Source organism: Mustela lutreola, chromosome 11 (genome assembly GCF_030435805.1).
Source record: "Mustela lutreola isolate mMusLut2 chromosome 11, mMusLut2.pri, whole genome shotgun sequence".
Classification (NCBI taxonomy): domain Eukaryota; kingdom Metazoa; phylum Chordata; class Mammalia; order Carnivora; family Mustelidae; genus Mustela; species Mustela lutreola.
The window spans coordinates 8725050-8737262 of record NC_081300.1 but is presented as its reverse complement, the minus strand read 5'-3'; the positions used below and the strand labels follow the sequence as shown (position 1 = coordinate 8737262).

The following is a 12213-nucleotide window of genomic DNA, read 5'->3' as shown; positions in this document are numbered from 1 at the left end:
AAGATGATGTTTTGTCCCCCAGAGGCCTTATTCCTAACTTAATTTTTATTAATTACACAGGTAAGGATGAAGGGTGCCACTTACTAGGCTTTCTTCAAATGCTAAGATAATTCCTCTGTGTTTATATCATATAATCAGTCCTATTATTTATACTGTCATGTGAACTAATACAGGACAGAGTAGACCTTTAATGTTTTCACTACCTTATAGCAAATTAAAAATTAGGACATCTTGTCCTAATCCTTAGAAATGGAGTCCAGATGTATGCTTGCAAACCAGGCTGTCTCAGTATATTACTGCCATACTAAGAGTATTTTTCAAAAGAACTGAACTTCGCATAATTTCTGGACCCTTAGAATTACCCTTACTTTAACTATTTCTGAAAATAATTCACCATCTGAAGAAGTGATAAGACATTTAGAAGTGACTAAAAAGATACTTTAAGTGTTTTCATCTGGGAATCCCATTCTATCAAAGAGAAATTTCAAAGGGCTGTCGGAAGATTTATTAACTTTTTTCTCAGAAAAGAATCTTACCCATTGTGATATGCTTCTTTTCTAATCCAAACCTACTGGGATTGCACAAAGGAATGATGGAGTCCCTGGTCGTAGAAGTACTGAGGACCAGTGATGGCATGGCTTCAGAAGGAGCAATAGCTCAATATCTTCTTTGATCTTAAGAAAAATACAGTCTTGAAACTTTTAGTTCTGTAGGCGGAAATTTACTTCTGAAATTCTTTTTCTGTGTTTTTGGTTTTACATTCTTGTCCTACCAATATCAGCCCTCAAACTAGCTGCTCGTTCTTTTTCTCTTTAGCCCCATGGAATCTATACCATTACAAGGCTTTCAATTTTTTATTATTTTTTTTTTAATTCATTTATTTGACAAACAGATCGCAAGTAGGCAGAGAGACAGGCAGGCAGAGAGAGAGGAGGAAGCAGGCTCCCCGCTAAGCAGATAGCCCGATGCAGGGCTCGATCCCAGGATCCTGAAATCATGACCTGAGCTGAAGGCAGAGGCTTAACCCACTGAGCCACCCAGGCACCCCTTCAATTTTTTAAAATAATCAGTTACTATTGTATTTGGTTCTCCCTTAAAGTTAAACGTTAAATAACTTACGTTGGCTTTACTGAGGAATAATTGATATATTAAAAAGAACTGAACGTATTTAATGTGCACAATTTGATGAGGTTGCACATATCCAAAGGCCCATGATACCCTCACCATGGTTAGAGTAACAGACATATCCTTACCTCCCAGTGTCCTTGCCTCTTGCTCTGTACCATGCCCCCCCACGCCCGCCTTTGTTTGTTTCCTCATCTGTAGGTAGAATACTTAAGATGAGATCTGACCTCTTAACACATTTTGGAGTGCACAATACTGTATTGCCAACTCTGGTCATTACGTTGTAAACAGATCTTTAGAGCTCATTCGTCTTGCAGTCTTGCATAACTACAACTACATCTGTTGAACAGCAGCTCCCCAGTTCTCCCAGCTCCCACCCCCTTTTATTCTTTGCTTCTCTGAGTTTGACTATTTTTGATACCTCCTTTAAGTAGGATTCTGCAGTACTTGTCCTCTTGTGACAGGCTTTTGTCACTTAGCATAATGTCCTTGTTGTTTTGAACATTTTATTTGTTTTATTCACTACATTTTAAAAATTATTCTTGGACAGTGTTGTCTTTCATAAGCTATACTAGATCCCCGCCCCCCCCCCCCACCACAGTCCGTTTTGCAGTGTCAAATTATTGTTATCAGTCAAGAGCCAGCAGTCTTCAAATTGGGCAATTTGAAGAGTTTGAAGGGAATGTTGCAAAGGTTTTGGCAAGGTATTGTAAGGGCCTACTTAGCCAGAGGGAGCCCTTTTGTTGTTTATGCAGTAAACTTAGATTGACCCTGCCCCTCCCAGAGGAACCTACTTAAAAGCAAATCCGGGAAACCAGTCCCAGATAGCAAAGCCCAGATACAAGGACAGGTCAGGCCAGGTGGAGACATCCAATCAGTGGGGCGCGCTAGCCCTAGCTACCAAGGAGAGTGGGCCCTGCCTTTTGGGCACCAATTCTGACCAAGGTGATAGGCTAGTTCAGATATCTACTAGGGTAAATTGAAATTCAGTTGGCCACTCGTGTGTGACCTAGCATGACTGTGCAGCTTTCTCTGTGTGTTTCAATCTCATTGGCCACCTGTGTGTGGCCAGGCTCAATCACATGGCCTTTGCTCTATAAAAGTTAGGCTGTGAGGCTGGGAGGGGTCGCCTCTTTGTAAGAGAGGGCCCTGACCAGTTGGTTTGATTCTCGACGCTTGGTGCTAAATAAAGCTTTGCTTGACCTTTGCTTTGTATCAGTCTTGCTCCTTTGATCATGGACCCATTATTGGGGGACCTATCAGTATAATGTCCCAAAGAAGAGATAATGTGAGATTCTGGAGTGGGCTGCAGTGGAGTGGCATTCCCAGTCATGGTTTAGATGGAGGAAAGGGAGGGCTTACACAGAAACTAAAGAAAAATATCTTAGTGGAGAAGACTTCATGAAAGGAGCTGTGGTCATTGGTGGAAGGTCATATAGCCAACATGTGGTAACTCCGACGGTGGAAACTGGGGACAAAGTGGGGTCTGGCTTCCCAGCTTCAGTCCATGTTTGTCATTGAATGACCCCAACAGCAAGCCAGAGAGCAAGTGAGTTTGATGTAGTCCATAAATTTCAGTTTCCTGGGGCACAGAGCAGGTAGAATGGAGAAAGAGGAAGGGAGAGGGGGAGATATCTAACATGATTATCAAAGATACCAGTAGAAAAATTCATTTTTCAGCTTTCCAGATTTTCACTGTATTCAGTCTTTTACTCAGTGAACATTTACTAGTACCTAACATGAGATAGGGCCATGAATCAGGAGAAAAAGACAATATACGTGTTCAGGGATTCTGTGGTTTAGTGAGGGAGTTAGAATACAAAAAACCAAAATTATTCAAGGAAATAAATCTTTTTTTAAAAAAACAAGGTTTTTAATAAAAGTAGGTATGAGGTGCTCAACAGTACTTTGGAACAGTGGATGGAGCACCAGGAAAGGCTTTCTGGAGGATACGCTAGTAATGGACCTTGGTGGTTGAAGTGGGACTTACCCATATGAAGCATGTGGAGAATTATACTCCAGGTGGTTGAAGAACATATGTAGGTATTCAGAAACCTTAAGTAGTATGGAGTTTTTCAGGAACATTGTAGCAGAGACAATTATCTTCTTCCTTACAAATAGAATTCCTTTTTTGTTGTTTTTGGCTACTGTGTGCTGGAAACACACACATACACATGCACACACACACATGTGTACACACACATACACACATACCTCCCAGGTTTCGTTTCCACTAAGTGTGTCCTTGATGAGGGCCACAACAGTTAACAGGAGCTAGGCAGAGAAATCAATGGTATAAGTCATGCATTAAACAGTAACAGGAAATACAGATTTAATTACAAGAGAACTCTAGGTGTTGGAACTGTCATATACATAATACAAGAAAAACGCATGTAAAGTATTTAAAATAATAAAGGATGCATTTAAAATTGTACTTACACAGTGAGGGATTTGTACAGATAAGTTTGAAGAAGAACATTCAAATAGAACTTTAAAAATAAAAATCAAGCACCTGTTGAGATAAAAACTCAGTGAACAGATCAGATAGCAGATTAGACTCAATTGAAAAAAGCATTAGTGAACTCAGAACCATGTACACATAGTCCTAAGAATTAAAAAACCTGAAGGAAAATCAAGGAAGTATGAAGCATGGAATAATGGGTGCTTGAACTTCTAGAAGAAGTGAAAAGAGAGAATTATTAAACCGTTATAGCAGTATTTACAAAAGAATTAAAAAGAGTAATCCATCACCCAAGAAACAGAATGTAATTTTTTTTATCATGGGAAAATATGCATGTCATTAAGTTCACCATTTTAACCATTTTCAAAGGTACTATTCAGTGACATTGGATACATTCACAATGTTGTATTAATGTATTAAAAGATTATAGTAAGGCTTTGAAAAGGTCCTTCTAATCTTTGTATAAGATTTTCAAGGAATAAGATAATAGTAATAGTTGTTTACAGTCATTTAAAATTTTCAACAAAATGAGCAAAATTAATGTTAAATGAACTCAAATTTATTTTCACAAAATATATTTTTGTAAAGAAATTAATTACAATAAAAGATATGCAAGCATCTTTAACCTAGTATATATATTTTTTCACCTTCAGACCTTTTTTAAAAAAATTAATTATTATTATTAACATATAATGTATTATTTGCCCCAGGGATACAGGTCTGTGAATCGATCAGGCTTACACATTCACAGCACTCACCATATCATATACCCTCCCCAATGTCCATGACCCAACCACCCTTTTCCTCACCCTCACCCCCACAGCAACTCTCAGTTTATTTTGGGAGATTAAGAGTCTCTTATGGTTTGTCTCCCTGCTCATCCCACCTTGTTTCATTTTTTCCTTCCCTACTCCCCAACCCCCTGGCCCTGTCTCTCAAATTCCTCATATCAGAGAGATTATATGATAATTATCTTTCTCTGCTTAACTTATTTTGCTTGGCATAATACCCTCTAGTTCCATCCACATTGTTGCAAATGGCAAATTTTCAGTTTTTTGATGGCTGCATAGTATTCCACTATATATATATAGTGGAATATATATATATATATATATATATATATATGACAGTTCCACTAAAAACATTTGGATGCACGTGTCCCTTCAGATCACTGCCTTTGTATCTTTAGGGTAAATACCCAGTACTGTGAATCCTGGGTCATAGGGTAGCTCTATTTTCAACTTTTTGAGGAACTTCCATGCTGTTTTCCAGAGTGGCTGCACCAGCTAGCATTTCCACCAATAGTGGAGGAGCGTTCCCCTTTCTCCATATTCTCTCCAACATCCGTCGTTTCCTGACTTGTTAATTTTAGCCATTCTGACTGCTATGAGGTGGTATCGCACTGTGGTTTTGATTTGTATTTCCCTGATGCCGAGTGATATTGAGCACTTTTTCATGTGTCTGTTGGCCACCTGGATTTCTTCTTTGCAGAAATAGCTGTTTGTGTCTTCTTCCTACTGCTTGATTAGATTATTGGTTCTTTGGGTGTTGAGTTTGATAAGTTCTTTATAGATTTTGGATATTAGCCCTTTATCTGATATGTCATTTGCAAATATCTTCTCCCATTCTGTCAGTGGTCTTTTGGTTTTGTTGACTGTTTCCTTTGCTGTGCAAAAGCTTTTGGTCTTGATGAAGTCCCAATAGTTCATTTTTGCATTTGCTTCCCAAACATCACCTTTGGTGATGTTTCTAGGAAGAAGTTGCTGTGGCTGAGGTTGAAAAGGTAGCTGCCTATGTTCTCCTCAAGGATTTTGATGGATTCCTCTCTCACACTGAGGTCTTTCTTCCATTTTGAGTCCATTTTTGTGTGTGGTATAAGGAAATTGTCCGGTTTCATTCTTCTATATGTGGCTGTCCAATTTTCCCAACACCAGTTGTTGAAGAGACTGTCTTTTTGCCATTGGACATTCTTTCCTGCTTTGTTTAGATTAGTTGACCTTACATTTGAGGGTCCATTTCTGGGTTCTCTATTCTGTCCCATTGATCTATGTGTCTCTTTTTGTGCCAGTACTATCCTGTCTTGATGATGATAGCTTTGTAATAAAGCTTGAGGTCTGGAATTGTGATGCCACCAACATTGGCTTTCTTTTTCAACATTCCTCTGGCTATTTTGGGTATTTTCTGGTTCCATATAAATTTTAGGATTATTTGTTCATTTCTTTGAAAAAAATTGATAGTATTTTGTTAGGGATTGCATTAAATGTGTAGGTTGCTTTAGGTAGCATAGACACTTTCACAATATTTGATCTTCCAATTCATGAGCATGGAGCGTTTTTCCATTTCTTTGTGTCTTCCTCAATTTCTGAGTACTTTATAGTTTTCTGAGTACAGATTCTTTGCCTCTTTGGTTAGGTTTATTTTTAGGTATCTTATGGTTTTGGGGACAGATGTAAATGGGAACAACTCCTTAATTTATCTTTTTTCTGTCTTGCTGTTGGTTTACAGAAATGCAACTGGTTTCTGTGCATTGATTTTAGATCCTGACACTTTACTGAATTCCTGTATGAGTTCTAGCAGTTTTGGAGTGGTGTCTTTTGGGTTTTCCATATAAAGTAATATGTCATCTGCAAAGAGTGGTAGTTTGGCTTCTTCTTTGCTGATTCGGATGCCCTTAATTTCCTTTTGTTGTCCGATTACTGAGGCTAGGAATCCTAGTACTGTGTTGGATAACAGTGGTGATAGTGGACATCCCTGCCACGTTCCTGATCTTAGGGGAAAAGCTCTCAGTTTTTTCCCATTGAGAATGATATTCAGGGGCGCCTGGGTGGCTCAGTCATTAAGCGTCTGCCTTCAGCTCAGGTCATGATCCCAGGGTTATGGGATCAGGCCCCGCATTGGGCTCCCTGCTCAGCAGGAAGCTTGCTTCTCCCTTTCCCACTCCCTCTGCTTGTGTTCCCTCTCTCGCTGTGTCTCTTTCTATTAAATAAATAAATTTTAAAAAATCTAAAAAAAAAAAAAACAATGGATATTCACTGTCAGTTTTCATAGATGGCTTTTCATAGATGGGTATCCCTACACTTTGAAGAGTTTTGATCAAGAAAGGATGCTGTACTTTGTCAAATGCTTTTTCAGCATCTATTGAAAGTATCCTATGGTTCTTGTTCTTTCTTTTATTAATTATTTTATCACATTGATTGATTTGTGGATGTTGAACCAACCTTGCAACCTAGAAATAAAACCCACTTGGTTGTGGTGAATCATCCTTTTAATGTACTGTTGGATCCTATTGGCTAGTATTTTGGTGAGAAGTTTTGCATCCCTGTTCATCAAGGATATTGGTCTGTAATTCCCCTTTTTGATGGGGTCTTTGTCTAGTTTGGGGTTCTAGGTAATGGTGGCCTCATAAAATGAGTTTGGAAGTTTTCCTTCCATTTCTGTTTTTTAAACAGTTTTGGGAGAGTAGGTATTAATTCTTTTTAAAATTCTTAAATGTTTCTTAAAAAGGAATTGATAAGGTGGTTGGAAAAAGGAATAGGAAAAAAAAGAGGAAAGAATGTGATCAGGCTGGAGACTGGAACAAAGCCATGTACTAGATTTAGGATATATTTTGATCTGTTAGAAGAAATTGTATCCCAAAATTTTAAAGAAAAAAACTCCTATACGTATATGAAAAATAAGGTTAAATACAATGAAGGGATAAAATATGATTGTAACAATGAAGATTTAAAAAGAGTTTTTTAAATGGTATTGTTAAGATAAAGCAGTTAAAAAACATTAAAAGAGGAAAAGTTAAAAAAATAGAATAAGAAAATTTTTTTTAATTTTTAAATTTTTTTTAATTTATTTTTTTATTTTCAGCATAACAGTATTCATTATTTTTGCACCACACCCAGTGCTCCATGCAATCCGTGCCCTCTATAATACCCACCACCTGATACCCCGACCTCCCACCCCCCGCCCCTTCAAACCCCTCCGATTGTTTTTCAGAGTCCATAGTCTCTCATGGTTCACCTCCCCTTCCAGTTTCCCCCAACTCCCTTCTCCTCTCTAACACCCCTTGTCCTCCATGCTATAAAAAATCTTTTTTTAAATTTAACTTTGCTAGAAAGGATCATGGGAAAAAAGCCATGAATTCTATATGTTGCTTTCCCCTAGCTCTGGAGCTCTACAATTCTTGTTGATTGGTGAACTTGGTCTTGGCTGGGTGTTCTTGCTGATCTTCTGTGGGAGGGGCTGATTGCAGTGATTCTCAGATGTCTTTGCCAGAGGCAGGATTGCACCACCCTTGCCAGGGGCCAGGCTCAGTAATCTTCTTGGGTTCCCTCAAGGTAGCTTTTGTTCCCTGAATGCTTTCCATACAGCTTTGGAGGACAGGAATGAAAAAGGTGGCCTCCCAATCTCCAGCCTGGAGGAGCTGAGAGCTCAGGGCCCCACTCTTCAGTGCACCCCCAGAGAAAAGCAGTCTCTATCCCTCCCATCTCCCTGGTCTCCGGCTATACTCAGCACTCACCCGGCCTGTGACCAAGCATTTCTATCTCTGGCCCAGAGCACCGTTTGGAGTCTTCAAACCCAGCAGATTCTTGCCGCTCCTCCCGGAGGAGGAAAGAAGGGATCTCTCCACTTGTGGAGTCCCTGCTTGAAGAGCAGTGTCCCGACTGTGCCTTGGATCACGATTTAAGGTTACCCTGAGCTGAGAGGTCACTCCTGGGCTCTGTTTCTGCACCCGGCTTCCCCACTTGGATAGGTGGCAGCTCTGCCATACTTAGACACCCCTGGCCTTTCTGTGACCTTGCAGGACCTGAGACCACAGTGGCCTTGCAAAGGCTCCACCCCCGCTTAGCCTCTGGAGCGATGTCCCTCGGTGAAACAGTCTTCTAAAAGTTCAGACTTTGTGCTCCACTGCTCCATCGCTTGCTGGGAGCCTGGTCCCTCCCCTCATGGTCTATCTTCCTGTCATTTTGGATTCACTTCTCCACACATCCTACCTTCCAGAAAGTGGATGATTTTCTCTTCCTAGAATTGTTGCTCTTCTCTTCTCTCTCCTGTTGAGTTTGTATGTTTGGAATGGTTTGATAGCTATCTAGCTGAACTCCTGGGATCTGATGTCATTTCAGTCTGCTACTCCTCTGCCATCTTGCTTCCTCCCCTATCCTAGTATATTGAGTTGAGAATTATATTTGAGATTTCAAGTTGTCATTATTGTACTTTTTTATAATTTTAATAATAAACCAAAATTAAAATCGGGGTACTTATATAAGCACTGATTTTGGGAGATTGACATCTTTCTGAATCTTTTTGTAATTTGCTAATTATCAATATGCAATTTAAAGTATCAGGCTGACTTTATCAGTAATAATCACAGTGATAGCATTACAAATCCATAATTTATTGGGCTTCTCCAGTGATTTATAATCTGAGAAGAAAGACTTTAAAGAATGAAGTTGTTGATTTTGTGCAATGGGCCCAATTTCTTGCTTCAAGGACTTAAGCCAGCAAAGATGGGTTTTATTATCACAGGGACAGTAGTTGTTCCCCTGGTGACCGCTTTTTACAGAGGTTATTCAACTAGAGAATTCACTTTTGGTCTCGCCAACTCATGCTCCCTTTTCTAGAAAGGAAGAACAGCTGCAAAGATCACTTAATAAGGAAGTTTCCCTATCCCTAAACATGCATAATCATGGCATTATTCTCTGTCTCTTATCCAGAGTCAGGAAACTGAATACCTTATTGGTGTTACATTCTCTTTTGTTTTTGAATACTCTCCTTTGGACACTGTAAATTATTTGGCAGGTCACTACTAAATAGAAGTATGAATGAAAGAACTTAGCCAACAAAAAACATACAAATTCAGTGAAGGGAGGCTTGGTGTTTTTATTAAATGCAAGGTAAATATGTTCAAGCAATTTATTTTTCCTGCCTAAAAATGTCATATTATCTATACTTTTAGGGTCAGTGAATAGGATTATGGATATCAACATTCATTTCTGGCTTAATATAATTAATATTCATTGTATTTGTGTACAGTAAATATATGAGATGGAGTGTTATCATTCTCAAGTAGCTTTCAGCATAAAAGGGAAATGTGCATAAAAAATTCATTATAACACCATTAACATGCAATAGAGGTGATTAAAAAGGCATAATTTTAATTGGGGTGAAGAGAAGTTGGATAAAATTTAAAGATGGACTTGATAAGTATGTTTTTCATATGCACAGAAGTGGATGAAAGGTATGATAGATTGGAGAGAGAACAATCCAAGGCAAAGGTGTACAAAGTTTGATGTGTGTTAATGTCACACAGAGGATACCATACACAAGACAAACTATATGTTAGAAATGAAGATGAGTCAATAAGTTCACTGAGAAAAGAATATGTGTTCCATTTGGGATATTAAGTAATTAAGTGTGCTTAGAGCATAAGTTATTGGAAGAATACAGTGGTTGCTGTCACTAAGATCAATTTTATGTGAGATGTTGAGGAGCTTGGACTTTACTTGATAAATAATGGAGAACCACTGAAGGTTTTTAAACAAGAGAACAACCTGGAGAGACTTATATTATAACTAGATTGCTATAGGGCAGTATATAAATGAATTTGTTGGGTTTGGTACCAGAGTGAGTTCAATACTCACTAAGGGGAAAAAACGAAATTGGGCTCTTATCTCAGCTAAAAAAAAAAAAAAAAAATTCCAGGTAGATTACTGGCATTCATTTAAAAAAAAAAAAAAAAAAAAAGGCCAGGCTAAGAAACTTTTAGTAGGTAGATAACATATCTGCACCGCAAGGTAGGATTTCTTAAATAAGGCATTAAAATCTCTAATCACGGGGCACCTGAGTGCTTAGTCAGCTAAGTGTCTGACTCTGGATTTTGTCTAAGGTCATGATCTCAGGATCACGGGATCACCCTGCATGCGGCTCTGTGTTGAGCTGCCCAGGGAGTTGGCTTGAGATGCTTTCCTTCTTCCCTCTTCCCGCTCATGCTTTCTCTTTCTCTCTCTCTCTCTATCAGATAAATAAATCTTAAAAACATTTTTTAAAAATAGAAAAATAAAACCTCCAATCAAAAAGAGAATACTGATAAATATATTCATATTAAAAACCTACCAGATTTTCAATAATTAAAAATTAGATGGCACCTTGTGTAAGTCAGCTCAGTAGTGACGTAGGCAAGCACTTGGTTTTCACAGTTCTTAGAGGTTGGAAAGTGCATAAATAAAGGTGCAGGCTGATTGAGTTTCCCAGTGAGGACCCTCATTGTGGCTTGCAGATGGCCGCTTTCTTGCCATGTCCTTACAGGTTAGAGAGAGTGAGGAAGCAAGTTCCTGGTGTCTTTCTTATAAGGGTACTAATCCCATCATAAGGGTCCTGCCTTCATGATATCATCTAAATCCAATTACCTCCACTTCCAAATGTTATTACACTGGGGGTTAGGGCTTCCACATATGATTTTGTGAGGGATGAATTTAGTCCATAGAACCTCCTATCCGCCCCCACCACTGTGGCCCTATGCTTGCTCCTAGAATTATCCCCAGACAACCTAACTGTCCCCAAACTTTTGTCTCAGACTCTTTTCACTAGAAACCCAAACTAAGGAGTTAGCATTGGAATGCGGACACCAAGGATGGCATTGAGGAACTCCCTGTCAATAGGCAAGAAGACTGTGGCTAATGGTAAGTGAAGCCTGTGAGTCAAGAGAGGCAAGTTCTGTTCAGGAACTGACAGGAGCTGTTGTGTCTGCAGTGTGTGGAACACGGCTAAGATCAAGAGTTGAGGCTGAAGAAGTAGACTGGGGAGAGATTATGCTGGTCCCCACAGAATACATTGAACAGTTTGGTCTTTCTCCTAAAGCAAATGGGAAAGCACTGACGTATTTTAAGCCGTGGAGCAATGAGGTTATATTTGCACTGAACCTATTAGCATGAAGAACAGACTAGAAAGGGGTAGATGATGATAAAAGCAAGTGTCAGAATATGGGTTTTGAGGCTATTGCATTAGTCCAGGTAAGAACAGGTGAGAGTTTGGACTAGGAGGTTGAAAGCAAAGACCATGGGAACTTGCTTGTAATTTTCAAAAGAACATTTCTGCATTTAATGGAAGACTTGACCAGTTGAGTATAGTGGTTCCTCTGAATACTCCTTTGAACAGCTGTCTGATTATTTTACCAAAAGGAGAGAAAAAAGTCATGTTAAAAAACATGATTTCCTCAATTTTTTAAAAAATTTTAAATCTATTCAATACAATACAAGGAAAACAATTCCCATATTTCCCCATTCCAAATGGTAGCTGTCTGCTTTACAGATGGCAGGATATCTCAGTGGCATTCAACACAAAATCAGCTGGGGGTCAGCCAGTCCAGGCTAGGCTGTGCTGTAGTTTCTGCTTCTAGGTACAGGTCTGGCTGGGCTTGGATGCCCCTCAACCCCCGGTCCTGGGATTAGGAGGATACAGGAGTAATTCTGGGATCTAACCTCCAGTTGCAGCAGCTACCTAGGGAGAGCCCTTTCCATGTCAGTAACAGAACTCAAGAAAATAATTCATACTTCTTAGGCTTAGAACTGACAATGCTAGCTACTTCTTCCCATATTCCATTGGACAAAGTAAGTTGCCTGGTGAAGATCAATACAGGA

The 12213-nt window shown here is 39.2% G+C and overlaps 1 protein-coding gene across 5 annotated transcripts in view; it reads left to right on the top strand.

Moving 5' to 3' along the window:
* CCDC102B (coiled-coil domain containing 102B) overlaps window positions 1-12213 on the top strand; it is a 320660-nt gene that overhangs the window by 20062 nt on the left and 288385 nt on the right. For 2 of the 5 annotated variants that reach the window (XM_059140062.1, XM_059140059.1), the window contains exon 3: window positions 11151-11256. The exons of the other annotated variants lie outside the window; for them this stretch is intronic. The gene's annotated coding sequence lies outside the window, so the exon portion shown is untranslated. The remainder of the gene's footprint in view (window positions 1-11150; window positions 11257-12213) is intronic. 5 annotated transcript variants of the gene reach the window in all.